Consider the following 21,316-nt stretch of genomic DNA (forward strand, 5'->3'; position numbering starts at 1 on the left):
TTTCAGCTGGTGTTTAGAACTGCTGTTGGGTTTGATGTCTCCTTCAGGTGTCCTGCTTTCCAGTATTTAATCTCTCTATTGATAGTAGTTAAGCACTGTCTCAGATAATGACAGCTTCTGCCATTGGAGCCAATAGAGCAAGAAATTTTGTCTGTATCGTGTTTGTGCTCACTTAAACTACAACCATAGCCTCGGTGGAACATTCTGGACATGGACACACACACACACACACACACACACACACACACACACACACACACAGTGACTGACTTTTTACCCACTCAAAGGGATGCACAAGGGTCAGGGACTGTGGGTCAGGCTCCCTTTGGCTGCCTCATGCCTATCAATTTGGGTTCATCAGCTCCTACCTGGCTTCTCTCTTCTTCCTTTCCTAGCTGCAGCTAAGATGCCCTGAAGTCATTTAATTTAGGCTATAACTCACCTGGTTGCTGCGGTTTCAAGCCTGATGTTCATCCTGGACTCTCCTGCTGACTAAATGTCCTTTTTAAGAACCAGTTTCTAGTTCTCTTTTGACATTTTAAAACTGAAAAACAGCCAATTCTATTTTAAAATAATTAGATAACTGTGCAGTTTTATCTTTAAATTGCTATCCAGTCTAGGCTGCTCTATTACTAGGAACTTTTGACAAACACTCCTTTATTCATGTGTCTCCCTCTCCCTGCATCCCCTGCTCAGTGTCTGGGCTAGGGCAAGTGCACCTCCCCTTTTCCTGACAATCCTTCATTTCCTGTCTGGAAAAGCTTGTCAGGCTTATTTGGCCAGAAGTCAATGAAATGTATTTGTCAGTCTTTAGCTGAACTTCCAAAATGGTGTAGTCTCTCGATGTATCCTTTCTCCAGTGGATTCATGCATGGTTTTATAGGGAAAGGGGATAACACAGTTTCCTGAGCTATGATCACTAGCTCAGGACATGAGTTATAATTTGACTCAAATTGTGGTTTGGTCATCAGTGGAGAAATGTGGCTGCTTGTCATCAAAATGGGAGCAGAAGCAATCATATGTTTGTGCACTAACTATAGGACCTTGGTTATATGGTAGAAGGATCTTCTTACTTCCCCCCAAAACTACTATTGCTTGAATTAATGGCCAGGAATGTATGGTTCTGAATTCCACTGCAGAAATAAGTACAGAAAATACACACTAAGAATAAAATGGTTTACAATTTTCAAAAGCACACTTTGCAGTTTAAATTCTGATAGATATGCGCTAGATGCTGGAGAAATAAACAAGTTTTGACCAACTGGCTACGGACACTCATAAGGGTTTAATAGCTTGCAAGTAACTCTGACAATTTACAAGATAGCTTTTATGAGCGAGGGCAAAATTAACTCACTGAAACCATTCTTTCCAGTGCATGATTCTACACAGAGATGTTTAGTGACACTTGGATTCCAACAATATCAAAACCTTGCAAGTTAGAAACTGTTAGCCATAGGGGCAGAATAGAACTTTTAATTTATTCTTAGAATGTTTTTTGGATCCTTAGATTTTTGGTAAACTGGTTTTGTAATCTTGGTGAATTATTTCACCTTTCTGAGTCTCCATTTCAATAAAAGAACAGCACAATTTTTTGAGGGCCTACTATTTGCCAGTCATTTTGCTGGTACTGACGATAACAAAAATAGATGATGCTTCCTTTATCCTTGTTATATGTTAGGCATTGCACAGAATCTTTAATATGAATTATCTGATTTGACCCTCATAAGAATCTTATGGATAGAATACTGTTACTCTTCCTGGAAATAATGCTATGTTCTTGTATAGGAGAGGTGGAAACTGAAGCCTGGGGAAGTCAGTAACTTGTCCATTCTCGACACAGCCTGTATTCCTAGTGATTACATAGAACTGCCTCCTGGTACTCTTAAGTTGAGGAGTGCTACTTAAACTTTAATATGCTTGCAAATCACCAGGTTATCTTGTTAAAATGCAGTTTTTTTTCTTTTAATGTCAACAAGAATGTTTATAATAGTCTTATTCAATATACAAACTGTGGCATAGTCATATAACTGAATATTATTCAGCAGTATAAAATAATAAACTACTGATACATATATCAACATAGATTCATATATTTTTTTAAACTTTTTAACAATTTTTTGAGAGAGAGAGAGAGAGAGTGCATGACTGAGGGAAATGGGCAGGGAAGAGATGGGCAGAGAGAGAGAGAGAGATAAAGAATCCCAAGCAGGCTTCATGTTGAGCATGAGTCCCAATGCGGGGCTCAATCCCATGACCCTGGGGTCATGACCTGAGCTGAAATCAAGAGTCCAATGCTTAACCCACTCAGTCACCCGGGCACCCCTCATTTATATATCTAGATTCCATTGATAAGAAGTTTCAGACCAGGAAAATTGAATCTATGGCGATCAAAACCAGAGAAGGATTTGCCTGTGTGAGATGAAGATTACTAGCAGATGGCACAGAAACACTTTTCAGAGGTGGGAAACATGTAATATCTTGATTTTGGTTGATTTTGGTGGTCATATATAGGTGTGTAGATTTCTCTAGATTGATCAATGGCATATTCAAGTTATATACATTTCACTGCATGTACTTTTTCTCTATTTAAAAAATAAATTGGGAAAATGAAGCATTTTTAAAAGGCAAAAAATATTTCTTTTTAAAATTTAAATTATATTACTACTAGTAGTCAAAAATATATTGGGCCCTAAATGAGCTGTTTTCCCCCCTTTACACTACACCATCAAATCAGAAGTATGTTGTTTTTAGTGTTAAAATATGTTCCATCTCCAGGGAATCCACACTTGAGTCAAATATTGACCTTGAATTTTAAGCACTTTTACAAATACTGAAAATTATAAGCAACCACACCAAAAAAGGCAACCATGTGAGGAGAGGATATGTTAATTAGCTTGACTTTAGTAATCATTTCACTATATATACCTAAAACAAAATCTTAAGTTGTGTAACTTAAATATATACAACTGTTCTGATTTATAAGATAAGATGGAATCAGGGCATCTGGGGTGAGGTCCAAAATTCTGCATTTTGACTCCTGTCAAAGTCCAAGAGGGTGTCATTCCCCTGTTCATGGGTCATAGTTTGAGTAGCAAGGTCCCAGACCTGCAGTTCATACCCTAACTCACACAGTAGAAATACCTGGAAGGCTTTTAAAGATTTCTATATGTAGGCCATATTTTACACCAATTCGATCAGAACCTCTGGGGCTGGAACTCAGGCATGAATACATATTTTAAAGATCCCTAAGTAATTCCACTGCTTGTAGAAATCAATTTAGCAACTCAATATTAGTGTTAAAAATAATAAAATACAGTGCACTGCATTTGTAAGCTAAGTGAGCTTAACTCAATATAAAAAGTGAAACTTTTAATATCAGCTTTGTGTGTGTGGGTGCACATGTGTGTGTATCTGTGTGTGTACTGAGTTCACGGTATAAAATGTATTCCTCATTACAGGTCCAAGTAAAAAAAATACATATTTGAAAGCTACTCTCTATAGGAATATGATTTCCTTCTTTTTTTCCCTTCCTTTCCCTTTCTCTCTTCCTCCTTACTACCTCCAGATTTTGCCTTATTCTTAAAAGGATTTAAGGGAGACGACAAATAGACAAACTTTATTAACATATCAGTCTTGGGTGCCTGGGTGGCTCAGTCAGTTAAGCATCTGACTCTTGGTTTCAGCTAAGATCATGATCTCACGTTTCTTGAGTTTGAGCCCCATATCAGGCTCTGCGCTGATAGTATGGAGCCTTCTTGGGATTCTCTCTCTCTCTCTCTCTCTCTGCCCTTACTCCGCTGGTGCTGTCTCTGTTTCTCTCAAAATAAATAAATAAACTTAAAAGAAAAAAGATATGCCCAGTAGGGCTGTCAGGTAGTCCACAATCCAAAGGGGTAGGTGAGCTATAGGATATATGATGAGATTTCTTGGGAGCCCACATAAAGAATATGGTGAATTGCTACCCAGGAGATTCAGGTGTCATAGAAAAACTGGCATATGATCTGTGTCCTGAATAGAGATGTGGCAAGTTACAAAGGAAGGAAAGGAATTCTAAAAATAGGCATTCCTTGTGCCTCAGGCAAAGTCAAGGCATGGTCTGCATTTCACCTGTAGGATTAGGGTAAATCTGGAGATGGTGGCAGTAATGAAAATCTGTGCTGAGATGAAGTGTTGTGGGGTGTGGAGAAGGTATTTACAGGAAAACATATGCTGGGATGGCCAAGAAAAGGAAGAAGCCAGAGCTCAAAGCTGGAGAAGCAACACCAAGTATTGGTTTCTAAAGTGAAGGAGGAAGAGAAGGAGGAGGGGTTAGAATAAGAAATGAAATCAGGTACTGGTGATGAAGAGAAGTATAAAATCGGCTGACATGGATGCTTTTAGAATAAAAACCAGGCAGAATTCATGAACATCAGAGCTTTGTGGGGTTTATACCCAAGTGGACAGTTTTCATGAGAGGGAAGTTGAGAGAGTTAATTGTAGCAGGGATGTAGTCAGTGCTGCGATAGAAGTTGTGACTTTATAGTGGAAGACACAGTATGCAAAACTAAGGAATTGTTCTCGTTTGTTTTATAATCCCACGTAATCCTCAGAGGTTTACATGAGGGAAGTGGCCTGGTCAGGCTTCTTTTTTCTTTTAAAGATTAAAACAATCTGGAGGTGAAGTTGGTGTCTGACTGCAGCACAGAATGCCTACTTGTGGGCACACACAATTAGGTCCTGAGGCAGGAGCTAAGGAAGGAGAAGAGGATTGTTTTTTTTAAAATACGTCCAATATGGGGCTTGAATTCATGTCCTCGACCGGGATCAAGAGTCGTGTGCTCTACTGACTGCGCCAGCCAGGCACCCCAAGAGGAGGATTTCTGAAGAAGAATTGTCAGGATTTACTGAATGTGGAGTTAAGACAGAAAGGGAAGTTACGGGAACCAGTGTTTAGGTTCTAGCTTGGGAAACAGGGTGGATATGCATGCCAATAGCCCAGACCAAGATTTCAGGGAGCTGAGAAGTTGGGGAGAGGGCAGGCTAGGTGTAAGGTACTGTGGGTACTAGGTGTAAGGTGGAGTGTCTAGGACATGGTGGGAAATTTCGGGTCTATTGGAAGAAGACTATATCAGGTAGATTAACAAAGAATGAGGGGGCTGGAATAGATAATCTCCAAGATGAGGTCAAGCCTGCCATATTAGACAAGCAACATGAAAAGATGTGCTTAAAACAGCAATGAGAAATTTTAGTTTTCAAAAATCTATATTCTCAAGTCATAAGGAAAACTGGTATAAATGAATTAAGATAGTTCTCAAAAGTCACCTGAGTGATTTTCTACCAATACAGTTTCTAAGGACACAAGGCAGGACTGTAGTGTGGACTATAGCTATAAAGTTTCATCCTGTAATCACACTTTAGGCTAGAATACTAATTATGGTTCTACTGAAATTATTTAAAAGTGTTATTTTATTTATTTTTTTCACAGAGAATGTTTTATATGAGTTATGTGTCTTGTTATTTAAGAAATTAATCTATATTGAGTGGATGTGACTACTAATTGACGACTTTTATAGATTCAGCATCAAAAAAACCTCAGTTATCTACTCTATTTTTACAATTTGGGGATCTGAGAGAAGTTGTCTAAAACATCTTACTATCAGTATGTGCTCTAGATTCAACAAAACCCAAAATACCTAATTATCATTTAGACAAGAGAAAGGGGGGGGAACCTACTATAAATACCATCATCTTCTCTTCCATGAAGTAAATGTTGAAGATAAATCCCAGTGCTGAATGTTCAGTGTGAGTATATTGTCCCAAATGCATGAAACCACTAAATAAACAGAAGAGGAATCATTGCCAGGACTGTAAATTCAGCAATGCTTTGCTCATTTCATGGGACAGATAATTTCAGTGGGAATTCTTCTACCATGAGACAGGGAGATTCAATACATAAATTTAACATGACAATGTAATAATAGGCTACATGAAAAATAGTGTTGAAATAATAAGATCATGCCTTGTTCCAAATTTATCCATTATTCATATTTTCCCATTAAACATCAATGTAAACAGAATAATAATGTTAATTCAAAATTAAAGTAATTATGTACTGCTTAAGTTCTATTTAATAATACACACATCTCTCTTTTTTTAATGCTTTATCTTTTTCCTGGTTCCTTGTTTTAATTCTCTAGGCAACATTTGCCATTTTCTCTGTTTTACTAGTACTTTGTGAATATCTCAATTCTGTGTCATTCTTATTACACTGTCCTTTAATTTTAACACTTGTGTTTCTTTCACTAAACTATGAACTGCTAGAGGAATGATTCTGTGCCATTATTGCTGAATGAATCAATAGACTAAGCACAGCACCTTGGACATAAAATTTTAGAAGAAAGAATTTGATTTTCAGTGTATTCCAAATAAGAGGGAACCTCAAAATAGTAATCAGGGAAAAAAACAAGAACTTTGTTAGGGTATTCTCATCCTGGTTTTGTTACTTAGCATGATTTCTATGTTGATTTCCATGTGAGGGCCACTATATTCTCAATGCCTTGATGTCTTAAGATCTTAATTCTGTGCTGTGTTTCATATTCATTTTTGCATCAGAGTCCAACACTATAAGGGACCTATGTTTGTTGGATGAATAAACTTCACATTTGGAAATGTTTTCTGCCCAAGGAAGATCTCAGGTTAAGTTTGGAAACTCTTAGCAGATATAGTTTTTCTCTTCTTAACTTCTTACTAGTGTGCTGAAATCTTGCCTCACTGCCATCAATCAGCTAACCAGTCAACCAAGTAGCTAACCAACCAACCAACCAACCAATCAACCAACCAATTAATATGTATTTATCAAACCTCTACTATATGCTTAGCACTGTGCTAAGTACTATGAGGGGTATGAGGCATGGTTCTCCCCATTAAGCAACTTAGACTTTTCAGTTATATGGTGGGCAAACTGAAAAGGTTGAATTGTGTTTAATGAAGTTTTCTGGTACTTAAAATTTTTTTTTAATGTTTATTTATTTTTTAGATAGAAAGAGAGACAGAGCATGTGAAAGGAAGAGGCAGAAAGAGAGGGAGTCCACAGAATCTGAAGCAGGCTCCAGGCTCTGATCTGTCAGCACAGAGCCCAATGTGGGGCTCAGACTCATGAATCACAAGATCATGATCTGAGCCCAAGTTGGACTCAAGTTGAGCCCAAGTTGGCTCAACTGACTGAGCCACCCAGGCACCTGTTTTCTGGTTCTTTAATTAGTGAGATCAACTGGATAGATATTTTCATCAAATACTGGTTGATAATAAACAAGGTCCTATAATAACATTTCTGCATGAGATATACGCATTTTCAACTTCTCTAACTCATCCAAATAGAACACATTATTATTTTTTAAAGATAGGCAGTCACCCATTTTACTTGTTATATTATCTTGTATTTGTCAAAGACAAAAAGAAAGTAACCCTCATGTTGCTTTATCTTTCTACCTGTACCCTTTCTACTCTATGGCTTTTAGTTTTTGTACAGTATTTTAATACTTATGTAAGCATAGTTGGCTATGCTATTTGATAATGCAACAACTAGTTCAAGGATAGTATCCATGCTGCTGGTTTAGAGAAAGTGAGAGTATCAGAAAGATCATGTTGACAAATCTCTTTATTTTTTTCTTTTCCAGCTGCTTCCACCTCTGTATGTCCTTGTCTACTTTGTAACGATAAGAATGACTAGACTATGTGAATATACCTCTATATGTGCCTCTGTTTGTCTCCTAGGACCATGTGGGGAAAAATGCAAATTTGATATCAGAATGTTCACCTACTGAAGACATGATGACTTCCACCCAAATTAAGAAAATTTCACATGACCACTCAGAGTGTCTTATTCCCCCTCCTTAGCTTCATCTCATATGGTTATCACTATCTCCCTCAAGCAAGTTCTTCACTTGGTTTCCAAGACACTGCATTCTCCTGGCTTGCTATCTCAATGATAGCTCTTTAAGTCCCCTTTTCTGTATCCTTTTTCTTGGGACATTTTATCTTTTCTGTTGTACTTGTTCCATGGATTATCCCATCCATTCTCACGGATTTCAACATCATCTGTCAATGAGTCTCCCCCAGATCAATATCTCTAGGCACAGCCTCTCCTATAAATTTCAAGCCCAACTATTTAGTCAATACCGGCATGTCCCATAAGTCATCTCAAACTTAATGCGCTTATCCTTGAGTTTTCTCCATGTCTGTAATTGGTACGACCATTTAGAACAAAACTTCTGAGTCATCTTTGAATTCTCCCCCTTTTTTACTCCCAGTGTCCAAAAAGCCATCAGCCAATCCTGTCATGGCTACCTCCTAAATATATACTTAACTTACCACTCCTCCTGATCACCACTGCCATTCCCCTAGTCCCAGCTAGCATGGTCTCTTTCCTGGACTACTCTAAGAGCATCCTAACTGTTCTCTGCTTTTCCTACCCCCCCCCCCCCCCCACCGCCCACCCAACAGTCTACTCTCAACACAGGAGCCAGAATGCCAATCTTATCACTTTATCCTTCCTCTAAATGGTTACGCATCATATTTAGAACAAAATTCAGAAGCTTTACGGTAGCCCACGAAATCTTCCATGACCAGCCTTAACTACACAGGCCTCCCTGCTGTGTTTCTATCAGACCAAGCATAGTTCCTCTTGAGGCCCTTGGAAATTCCTGTTCCCTCTGCCTGGTATGCCTTGCCTCATATCACTTTGGTTTCTGTTCAAATGCCCTGCCCTCAAAGAGGCCTTCCTTCAGCATTTTAGTCCCTTATTCTGCTTTAGTTGTTATCACACCACCTCTGACATACTATAAACATATAACATATATACTATATGCTCTCTCTACCACTAAAACATTCCATGAAGCAGGGACTTCATTCTCTGTGGTTTTCCTCATGTCTAGAGTAGTGTTTGGTACATACACATTTTTTTTTCAGTCAACAAGTTGAGATAAGTAGGATATCATTTATCATGGCAGGAATTGGTTCAGTCTTTTTTTCTCTCTCATCCTGCTCCAAACTTGAGTAACTTCTAGTGGTTTTGGAAATGGTTGCTTAGACATTAGAGGGAACATCATATTTCCAGTGAACACATGATATTTGCAGGATGAAAACCTGTCTCCTAAAATGGGCCAAAACAGGAACTGCTGCTTAACGGCCACAAATAGCCCAGTCAGCTTGGGAAGGGTTCACCTAGAAAAGCACAGCCAGGTCTATTTATGGAAGGAATAGTTTTCTACAGGTGCTACGCAGAACAGGTAAAAGTATAGGAGGCTATGCAACTTGGGCTAGTTCCTCAAACTTGCCAAGCCGTAGTTCTCTCACACATTAAAGGAGGCTGTGACAAATACCCCATGCAGGAGAACTACAAGTAGTTTATGTAGTCATGTGAGGTGGTGAAGCACAGTTCTTCACTCCATTAAGCATGAGCTACACAAAATGACTTCCATTCAAAGAGTACAGTATGGAAATGGGGAAGGAATATTTTCTAGTGGAGAAATTGGCAAACATGACACTAGCCAGGTGATAAAGATTAACATCAACAAATGAAATATGGCTCGTTAAGTGTCGATAGTATATACTTCTGACAAGATATGATGAGAATGGTGCATTCCTTTTGTGGGCTTCCTTAAAAAAAATCCATAACCCCAGTATAATCATGAGAACAACTTCAAAACAAATTCTAGTTGAGGGACATTGTGCAAAATACCTAACCGGTACTCATCAAAACTGTCAAGGTCCTCAGAAGCAAAAAAAAAGTCTAAAAACCTGACAGCCAAGAGAAACCCAAGGTGGCATGACATGAGGACTAAATGTGATGTGGTATCCTCAGTGGGATCCTGGGACAGAAAAAGGACATCAGATCAAAGCTAAGGAAATCTGAATAAAAATAGACTTTAGTTAGTCATACTGTGTCAATATTGGCTCGTTAAGTGTAACAAGTGTATCATACTGTAAGATGTTAATAATAAGGGCAATTAGGTGTGAGGTAAAAGGGTACCGTCTTCACAATTTTTCTACAAATCTAAAACTGTTCTGAAATAAAAAGCTTATTTAAAAACGAGGCTCATTTGTGATGATTAAAGTGGGATAACATATAGTAAGTTCTAAAACTTTAATACATCTTTATAACTTTTTGTCGTTTGCTTACTTTAAAAGAATTAACCATATTTAAATATCAACATAAAGAAAGTTCAAGGAGCGCCCATTACGTGAAATGTACCACTCCCAACAGCAACAACATTGCTCTACACTAAGGGTGTAGCTAAGTGAGAAAAGACATATGGCACAACCATGAAAACTAATGGTTGTGAACATTATAAACAACATGGAAAGTGCTCACGATACCGTGTTTGGTTTACACAAGATTTACACGCACAATATAATTATGGCAGTTACAAAATGATTGATAAGAAGGTGTAAAACCCTAGCAGAGAATATGTTACATAGGTGGTTCTTCTCATTCTTTCTGGTTTCCTGTATTTCTACAATGTGGGGATAGTATTTTATTTTATTAAAAAAATTTTTTTTACTGTTTATTCATTTTTGAGACACAGGGAGACAGAGGGCAAACCGGGAAGGGGCAGAGAAACAGAGAGAGGGAGACCACAGAGTCTGAAGCAGGCTCCAGGCTCAGAGCTGGCAGCACAGAGCCCATGCAGAGCTGGAAACCACAAAAGCTGAGATCATGACCTGAGCTGAAGTCGGATGCTTAAGCAACTAAGCCACCCAGGCACCCCTACAATGTGGGTATAGTATTTTAAATGACAAAGATAAATGTAATACGATTCAGATGTCTATTAAAACAACAGCAATGACTTAAAAAAGTGTAGCAGCTCTGCATTTCAGTATATTCAACACAAAGCATCAGGAGATCTTTATCTGGGGTTCTGGATAAAATTCAGCATCGGGGGGTATCTGTGAACTTGGATAAGAAAAAAAATAAGATCTTTATTTTGAGTTACTTGTAACAAATATAGCGGTTCATTTTATAATAAATGCTTGCAGCAAACAACAGTGGTATAGTACCCAAAGGAATCACAGATAGTTTCATATTATATTACAGGTTCTGCAGATATCTTGAAATAATTTTTATGTCCATTACTACTGAGATTACGATAGTTATTAGATGTGCTGCTAGATCTTATATTTATATTTTTATTTATTTTATTATTATTTTTTAATACAATTATTGTTAAATTGGCTAACATACAGTGTGTAAAGTGTGCTCTTGGTTTTTGGGGTGATGGGCATTGAGATCTTATGTTTTTAGATTAATAAAGAATACAAATGTTACCGTATCACAAATTTGTGTTTTAAAAATATTTGGTTAACAATATATCAATACCATTGTTTTCCTATGTATTCCTATGATTTAATTTTATGTATTTGAAAACATTACCCCCAGAAGAATCCATAGGCTTTACCACACTGCCAAAGACAATCACGGCTCAAAAAGTATAGGGATCTCTGACTGAAAAAAAGGCTGAAAACATCACCATAAGGCAATTTGGAATTTCATGTTGTATCTCTGAATAGATTTTTATGAGTGAAATGCAAGCTTAGGAGATGTCCTCCACAGCCTCTGGTCACAACAGGTAATTAATATCTAGCCTAACCACAGGTAGAAATCAATACTCACAGAATAAAGACATCAAAAATGGATGGAAAAGTTGATACGCATAAGCTATTTTCTATACTTTCCAAATTTAAACCATGGTGAACACTGAATATCAAGAAAAGAATGAATTCCCTGGCGACTATAGCAGAAATATTTTATATGGAAATGCCACAGACCTGACAGCAACTGCATTACAAACCTGCCACCTGTTTTGCTTTGCATTTACAGATTTTCTTCACTAAAAGCACATAATCTAAAGTCACTTGGAAAATAGTAATAAAACTTAACTTCCTGCTTTTTAATGGGCTTTGTCTGCTCTCAGTTGGGAGGTGTGCTTATCACAAATGATCAGGTTATGATGATGACAGCTAAAATGTTTTGTGTCAGTGTACTTAGCACTTTGTAAGAACTAATTCTTCACAACAACCCTATAAGGTAGGAATTAGTGTTATGTCCATTTCAAAGATGAGGAAACTGAGCCTCAAGTAGTTCATACAATGAGGGATTGGGTTAGGGGTCAAACTGGTCATTGTGACTCCAGACACCCAGCATGTAATGACTATGCTGTATTTTTATGGATGCTAATATTAAAAAAAATATACCTAGAACATAGAACAGTTCTGGGTTCTGTAGCTTTAAGATGCCAGACATGAAAGCAATGCATAAGAAAAATCTGGAGCTGGAACAGAAGTCAATGAAAGAAATATGGAGCTTTCAAGAAAGATCAGTGAATTTCAGAGAAGACTTCCAAAGCACAGTCAGGCAGTGAATCCCCAACAAAGCGTCTCTGACACAAATGCTCTTAAGACACTCACAGCACAAATGTATTCCCCAGAAGAACACTGTGCTGAAAATTCATTGATACACATGGTGGGTCCAGGAATGCTAGTGACTCAGGCAACACGAGAGCTACCCAAAGACTCACAATGCAAAACCATTCCTCTTATGCTTTCCCTTTGGAAGGCAGGAAATTTCTGCTCCAGACATAATTTGAAGGTTAATGTGAAACAAATCTTTCACACTTGAGTTTGGTTTTTCTTTCTCTCCTTGTTTCCTATTCATTCTTATATTTAGGCTCATTAGTTGGGATCTTTTCATTTCTTTCTTTTGCTTTGTGAAATCTTCTACTAACTCCCTGAGCGTTCACTTCCAATATCAACCTTATCAACTTTATGCTTCATTCTTACATTGCAAAATATATTTATGCTATATATCTATATCTATATACATATATATTCTCTCTCTCTCTATATATATATCTATATACACACACACAAACACAATTACGCTATTATACAATAGCATACAAACCTACCATATACAGGTTTTATATATACATTATATTTATATATACGTATATATATGTATATATATATATATATACATATACATGTATATATACACGTATATATATATACGTATATATATACATATATATGTATATATATATGTATATATACATATATATTATATATAATATAAATTTATATATATATATATATATATATATATATATATATATATATATATATATGGTGTAGTGCTTAAGACCATGAGTTCCAGAGTCACACCACATGAATTCCAGTCCTAGCCTCGTTGCTCTCAGGCTGGGTGAATTGGGCAAGTTATTCAAACTCCCAATACTTAAGTATCCCCATCTGTAAAATGGGGATAATAGCAGCCTACCTATTCATAGGGCTATCATGGAGACTAAATGATCCAATATGTCTGGCACATGTGAGAGCTACCTAAGTATAAGCTGTTATTACTATCATATTTATTGGGCTACAAGCTCCATTAGGGAGGAGAGCATTTATAAGGGGAATAAATTAGTCAGAGAAAGACAAACACCATATGATTTCACTCTTATGTGAAATGTAAGAAATATAACAAATGAACATAGGGGGAAAAGAAAGAAGCAAACCAGGAAACAGATTATTAACTATAGAGAACAAAGTGATGGCTAATAAAGGGGAGGTGGGTGGAGGGGATGGGTAAAACAGTGATAGGGATTAAGGAGGGCACTTGTGATGAGCACTGTGTGTTTTATTGAGTGTTGAATCACTACATTCTACACCTGAAACTAATATTACCCTGTATGTTAACTAACTGGAATTTAAATAAAAATTGGGGGAGGAGAACATTTATATTTTCACAATTCTTGTATTCATAGCATCAAACATAGTGCCTGATACAAAATAGGTGTTCAATAAAAATTTAATATCGTTAAATATTAAGCTTATTCATCTATTCCTTCCTATTTATTCCACCTTATTGTTCTATTTTTAATTTTTATTAAAACATATTTGACATATAAATTGTATAAATTTGTGTACAATGTGTTAATTTGATTCATTTATATATTGTATATGGTTGCCCTTATAGTGATAATTAGCATCTCTATCATGTCACGTAATTATCATTTCTTTTTAGTGGTTGGAATAATTAAGATCTAGTCTCTTAGCAAGTTGGACGATCATCATACAATGTTGTTGTCTGCTCTATTTTTTTTTCTGGGATCCAGATAACCACACTGATTTACTTTAGTGTAAACTAATGTAAACAGATTCAGTCTGATTCTCACTGCTGCCATCCATCCATCCATCCATCCATCCATTCATTCGTCCATATTCACGAGAACCAATAGATCTCAGGCACTGTCCAAGGTGGAGGGCACAGACATGAAAGGGAAAATCCCTCTCTTTAAGGAGCTAAGTGGGACACAGGCAAGTAAACAGGCAGTCCTAAATGTGCAATAGAAGCTATGATGAGATAGGGTGAACCCTAATTCAGACCAAGGAGACTAGGAGGGTGAGACTTTGTGGCAGAAATGATGTCTGAACTGAGTCTTGAAGTTTAAGTAGGGCTTGGCCTTGTTAAAGAGCTCCCTTCTCTATCATCTAGATGTCCTTAAAGCACTGGAAACTCATCATATTAAAAATAATACTTATCATCATCTCTCTTCATGCACCCTCCCCACCCCCACATATTTACAGTCTCTCAGATGAGAAGAACAGAAATATCTTTATCAACTTCGTCTTCTAAATACGATTGTTTGTAAAAGTGCTGTGCAGTTAGCATTGTTTTCATAATACTCTTAGTATTTCATTCACTTCTATTTTTCAAGGCCAACTGAGATTTTCAATCCTAACTCTCACAATTTTCCAGTCTTTGTGGAGGCACTTGGTAAGTGATAAAACTACGCAAATGTTAGTGGATTTTATTCTAATTAACACTAATTCTCTTAGTGATATGATCTACTCCCATGGATCAAAATACCTTCTATACCCTGATAAGTTCCAAATTTATATTTCTAGCTCTGACCTTTCTCTTGAGATTCAGACCAAAGATCCCTCTACCTACCCAATACCTCTACTTGGATATCTAAAAGGCATTCAAATTTATCACCTCCCAAACTAACTCCTAATTCCTACCTTTCCTCCCCTTGTCCAATCTGCCCCTTTCACAGCCTTCCCCATCTCAGATGGTGGAAGCTCCATTTATATAGTTGCTCTGGTTTAAATCCCTGAATTCTTCCTTGACATCTCCCTTTTGCCACAGCCATCTATTCCATTAGCAAATCCTGCTTTCTCTAACTTCAAAAAACTGTCTTGAATCTTACATCTCCTCTGCTCTCCCATCAGTCTAACACTTGGATGACTGCTTTCCTATCTGTGTTGATCTGTTTCTGCTTTGCTATAGTCCATTCTACACACTATAGCCTGGTGATGCTTTACAAAAGTAAGTCTAATTGTGTCATTATTCTGCCACAAACAACAAACAAACAAACCTCTGCAGCTTCCCCTTTCACTCAGAATAAAATCCAGATCCTTAGCAGGGCTCATGCTCTCTTTCTGACAAATTCTATCCCTTTCCTCCTTAGCTTCTTCTATTTCAGCCAAGGATGCACCTGTTTCCGTGCCCTACCCCCCCCACCCCGCCCCGCCCGCCGCTGTTCCCTCTGACTGAACAGCTCTTCTTCATAGTTGTATGGCTTGCTCCTTCCTTTTATTCAGGTTTTAATTTAAATGTCTCCTCCTTGGTGAGGTCCCTTCCTGCCTCCCCATAAAACAGCAACATGTCATTCATTTAACCACCTTGACACTACTTTATTTTTCATTATATTTCTTCGTGCTACAGATATTTTCTTGAATATGTTAGATATTGTCCTTGGTACTGAGAGTATAGCAGTAAACAAGATAGGCAAATCCTTGCCTTTCATGGTGCTTGCTTACCATGGGGGAGAGAGACAATAAACAAATTAAATAGCATATCAGATGAAAATATGTTCTATGGTGAAAATCAAAGCAGAGAAGGGGGATAGGATGCAATAGGGGAGAATGGTGGTTGCTACTTAATAAGGAAGTCTTCCCTGATGGGGGCTATTTGAACGGAGATCTGAAGGAGGTAAGGGAAGTGAGCCTTGTGAATGTTTTGAAAATGAATGTTCCAGGCAGAGGGAATGACAAATGCAAAGTCCTGAGGCAAGATCATGCTTGATGAGTTCCAGGAGAACATCAGTAAGGAGAATGTGGCTGGAATAGAGTAGCACTTCTACTACTATATTATAGATCTGTTTGTAGTTTTATTGCCTACCTCTGACCATCAGATTGTTAGTCCCTTTAGTGCAGGAACCAACATTTTATTTTAAACTGTTTTATCCCAAGAGTCCAGGTAGAGACTCGTTGTTCATAATAGGGACTAAATAAATATTTACTAGATAAATTGTCATGCACTAAAGACGAACCTGACTATTCACAATCTTTTAACAAGCTAATGCCTTTTTATCTTTCTTGTTTATTTCCTCCATCTAGGATGTGAGGAAAGACTATCCAAAAGACTTCCAAAAGACTATCCTTCAAGACACAACTCCAATGGCACGGCTTTAATGCCACCTCAGCTGATCGGCCACCAGCTAAATGTCATTTCTGCCTCCTCTGATGACTCTGTGCTGTCACTGCTGCTGAACAGAAGTCTCCATGGGGTAGTGAGCATGGCTCCACACTTGGTAGAGCACATGTGTAGCCTGGTGCCTGATCACATGTGCCAGGCGCTCAGTAAATAATGAGATAAATGAGTATCTGTCAAAGGAAGTGAGTGGCTTCATGATCTACCTTCTCCAATTAAAACTGCTACCAAGTTCTGTGGTAGTTTACAAAGTAACTCAAGACCCTTAGAAACTGGTCAGTATCTCAGAATTTGAAACGCCTTTTCCAAGTAGCAGAGTACCATGGGCTCTGACCTCTTTTGCAAGGAGGAATTAGGAAAAAGGGAATCCTTCTGAAGGGCTCTCCTTTGCATTCTCCATGGCACTGTATACGTGGGGGAGAAACCAGTTCCTTTCCTTGCCAGCCTGTCCATAGTCCCCTCCCCCCACCACTTTCTTTTTAAGCATTCCAGATTGGTAATACAGTCATTTCAAAACTAAGGGAACTGCGAGCTTTAGGCTAAAATACTGTTTTCAATGTGTAATACCTTTCTGATTATTTACAGATAAATGTAATATAAAGGAAGAACTAATACTTATTTGTACCAGAAACAGTATGGCATAACCTTTTTTAACCACTCATCACCTTAAATGACCTGGCTTTTTCAGAGAACTGATAGTTCTGGTTAAAAAAAAAAAACACATTTTGGACAAATTGAATCAGAAAGTGAAAACACCCAACTGCAAATAGACTGGTGTGGTAACAAAATGAAGACTATGTATGTTGCCGACCAGAGCTGAAGTAGATGTGCTAATGTAGTTCCATTTCATTGTTACCGAAGACTTGAAAGGCTTCCCTTTACTTAATTGGAAGGCTAATTAGCAGGTCTTTCTAAGGACAAGCAAGCCCACATCAGGTTTTCTTTTATATCCTCCTCTCCCTCTAATCATTGGCAATGTGAATGATGAACTCAAGTAAAGTATGTCACATGACAGAATATGGGTTGCATTATGTACTTTTCCTAGAGGGCGGATTTAAATAACAGCCCTTTGATAAGCTTATAGTTTCTTCAGTTGAAGTCCATTTTCACTTGGCTACCACTTCCCCAGTCGACACTGGTTTCTTGTCCACATTCCAACTACGAGCGTAAAATAAAATGCTATACAGAGCGTCCTTGCCTTTGAAACTGTCATCACGTCATTTAAATAAAAGATACATTGCCAAATATTAATGAAGCTTATTAGTAAAATGCTATGATGCAGAAGATTCCCCAGGATATAGAATTAGGGTTTTATGCACTAATTCCAGCACCAAATGACTGTATTCTTTTTTTGCTGCAATCGGCAATGAGACTCTGAATGTTGGGGGTTCCAGGAAAGTGGAAAGAGTGAGCTACCCATTTGCCACATATTCCCATGTTCACAGTGACCGTTTCATATAGGTCATTAAGGCCAGCTCTATCTTGAATCAACAATTCATGCCATGGTCCTGACAACCGTTGGCATGGTTTTGGGAATAATGTTTACATAAGATTAGCAGATTGATAGTCAGTGCCAAGTAATTTGCAACTGAGAAATTTCTAAATAATTTCACCGAAGTGTTTTAAATCCTATTTAAAAGAGCTAAGTGAATAGAGAGATACATATGTCTGGTTCAGGTTCAAATGCTTTAAACTATATCATTAGCATTCCTCCAAGGGCATAAAGTATATCCAGGGAAATGAAATTTTGTTTCATCTTTATAATTTCTGTAATCATTAGGCAATGTCAGTTGAACTACCTGAATATTAATCCTGTGTGAAGAAGAGAAAGAGGACGTTTACATTGAAGTGTTGTAGGCTCATCTTTGTCAACTCTATAATTTTAGATTATTTTATATTCAAAAGACAACATTTGTAAAATAAAGGCTGATTTTATTTACACTTGTAAAAATATTTAGTATATTTTCACCTATATCATTGCTATACAAACTGTTAATTATGAAGACAGTTATTAGAAAAATGAGAAATGATTTCTCATCCTTTGGCTAATTAATTTAAAAGTGGATACAGATACTTTGTAATACTAAAGTGATGATATTATTTACTCATTCCAGATACTATACTCCTTTTTTGCCACATAGTTAATAAGGTAACTCATGAGGTTTACTTTTTAAATTACCTATTGTGGAACTCATGCTATATTAGGTGTGATCTACATAGGAAATGTATACAGCACTTCCCTATAGACCTGGAGAGCTTATACTAGGGAATAGTAACAAGAAAAAAAAAACTGTCAGACAATAAAATGTGAAACACTAATACTGTCCAATAAAAGGTGAGAAAGGCAATAGATCAAATTTGGGATGGAATAATTAGAGGGGAAGGTCATTATAGAACACAGAATTTGAGATAGACCTTGACGAATTTAAGCACTGGGGAGGAGAAAATATTCTTCCAGATTGGCTAAGAGTTAATAACCTGACTGATGGGTACATAGAGATTTATTGTACTATTTTCTCTACTTCTGTATATGATTAAAATTTTCCATAATAGAAACTCTGAAAAATCCTTTCAGGAGTGACTAGAATAAGCAACGATGACAAGCCTTTGAAGAGAGGGGCTCAGGTTGGCTAAAGCAGGTAATAAGGTATTTGAAACAGCTAAATAAGGTAATAAGAGACAGTTAAAATGGCATCATGTTTTGAATAAGAGATATTTTAGATAAGAGACTTAAAGACGAATTTGAATCAACTCACTGGGAATCAGGTTCCTGAATCAAACAGAACCAAGCCTCACTTTAAGTTACCAGTAATTTCGTGTAATAAATTTCTAATAGTCAGCATTTTTTTTCCACTATGCCAATGGTGAAATTCATTGACAATGGTATTCTAATAGGAATGTTATATAAGGGAGCTTGACGGTTGCTGCTAAGATTTCTTTGGGAAGGCAATACCTAAGTTGAGTCACTGTGATCTAAGTAGCTGGTTCTCAGCCCTTCTGGACATTCTTAGGACACCCTGAAATGGTCTGACTTTTAGTGATACTTAGACAACAAGAGAGATCAATGTAAAACCAGATTGGCAGCTCATTCATTTATATACCATTTTTGGTGAGGAGGACTCTCTATACATATCAAGGTATCTGGGAAAACAAATTAAAAGGCTGCTTAGCAAGTACGGGCCTAGAACAAAGGATGTGGATAATCTTTTAAGGACAAAGATATCTAGACCAGGGTGAAGCCAGTTCCATCCATGTTTTGGACATATTATCTTTCTGGATAGGGATGGATACATAGGAGGCTATTTCTCTATTGTCTATGCTCACCATTTTCCTTCTGTACACAACTTTCCTTCTTAGAAATTTGATGACTACTAGAGTCATGCTGAAGTCCATGAAAGCCTGAGAGGCAAGGCATTTTGTGGGTAGCAATTTTCCTGATCTATTCTTAAAGTCCTAAATGCTCTCTTTGAAAGTCAATAGTCAGTGGAGTTAGGCATCCCTTATTCAGGGAATTGTTCTAGGTTTTCTTCATATTATGTGCCCTTATCTTAAAATATTTAAATAATAAGCTTTAGATTTATTATAATCTAATTCATTGGGTGCTATTATTAAGTTTTAAAAATGTAGTGAGTTGTTAAAAAGTAATTATTGAGGTCTTTCAACAGTGCAGTGAAACTTGACCTGAGGTCAAGTTTTGTCTCCATCACTTTCTGGCTGCACGCTCTCTGGTAAGCTGCTTAACTTTGTGAGCCTCAGTTTTTAATTCTGTAAAATGGGTTAATATTAATACCTTTTCATTGAATTAAATGTGAAAAGTAAATGAAATATTTTATGTCAAAATATTTTGTAAAGTGTAATGCAGATAACAAATGTCCATTATTATTATCATTATTATAATTACAGCAGTAGTAGAGGTTGTAACATTGGCCCTACTGTATCATCCATTTGTATTTTCTGGAGCATTTCTATGATTCTTCTTGCTTATTTTATTAATCTTCTATAAAAATTAAAAAAATGTACTTCTCAGATTTTAAGTAATTGAAATCAGTCTTCAGTTTATAAACTTAAATTTTCAATATGTATTTTAAAAGCGACATCAGCTCTGCCATTTTCAATTGTTTAATAATTATTGCTATAGTTTGATTTTTTTGATTCCAACTTCTTGAGTAGAAGAACACTGAGCAGAACCTGACACATTAAATGTGGTATTTATAAGATCTTATTTGGTTGGAATAAAGATGCTGGGAGTAAAAATGTGAGTGACAAGGATCTGGATCAAGATAGAACACTGAACAGTAACAAAATTTAATGAATTCAAAATAAACTACAAAATCTGAGAGGCTTAGTGACGAGATTAAATTAGATGACGAGAAACCAATGTTAAATTACCAGGTAATGCTGATTACCTGAAGAATGGTAATATCAGTGATAGAAGCAGGGCATTTGAAAAAAATAAATCATTTTGAGAAGGGGGTATGGTCCAAGAAATAGACTTTTGTTTACGACATGTTGCTGTTTGAGATGATGTTGATGGAATATTCTGTTGATCATATCTTAAAAGCCATTGGAAATATGGAAACATAAATCAAAGATGAAGATATAGTTTTAAGTATGATAAAATGATAAAGAATGATCATGGCTAATAACAAATGACTTACTATGTGACAGGAATTGTTTTAAGTGCTTTCAACTCATTTGATTTTCACATCAAATAGTATCTCCAATGTGCTGATGAGAAATGTAAGGCACAGAGAGGCTCAATAACTTGCCTTACGGTAC

General features: G+C 36.9%; 1 protein-coding gene across 12 annotated transcripts in view; it reads right to left on the reverse strand.

Annotated features, from left to right (window-relative positions):
• Positions 1–21,316, reverse strand: part of MAGI2 (membrane associated guanylate kinase, WW and PDZ domain containing 2) — a 1,325,358-nt gene that overhangs the window by 255,976 nt on the left and 1,048,066 nt on the right. The gene's annotated exons all lie outside the window — the stretch shown is intronic.

This window comes from Panthera pardus, unplaced genomic scaffold (genome assembly GCF_024362965.1).
Source record: "Panthera pardus isolate Hobbes unplaced genomic scaffold, ASM2436296v1 HiC_scaffold_8, whole genome shotgun sequence".
Classification (NCBI taxonomy): Eukaryota; Metazoa; Chordata; class Mammalia; order Carnivora; family Felidae; genus Panthera; species Panthera pardus.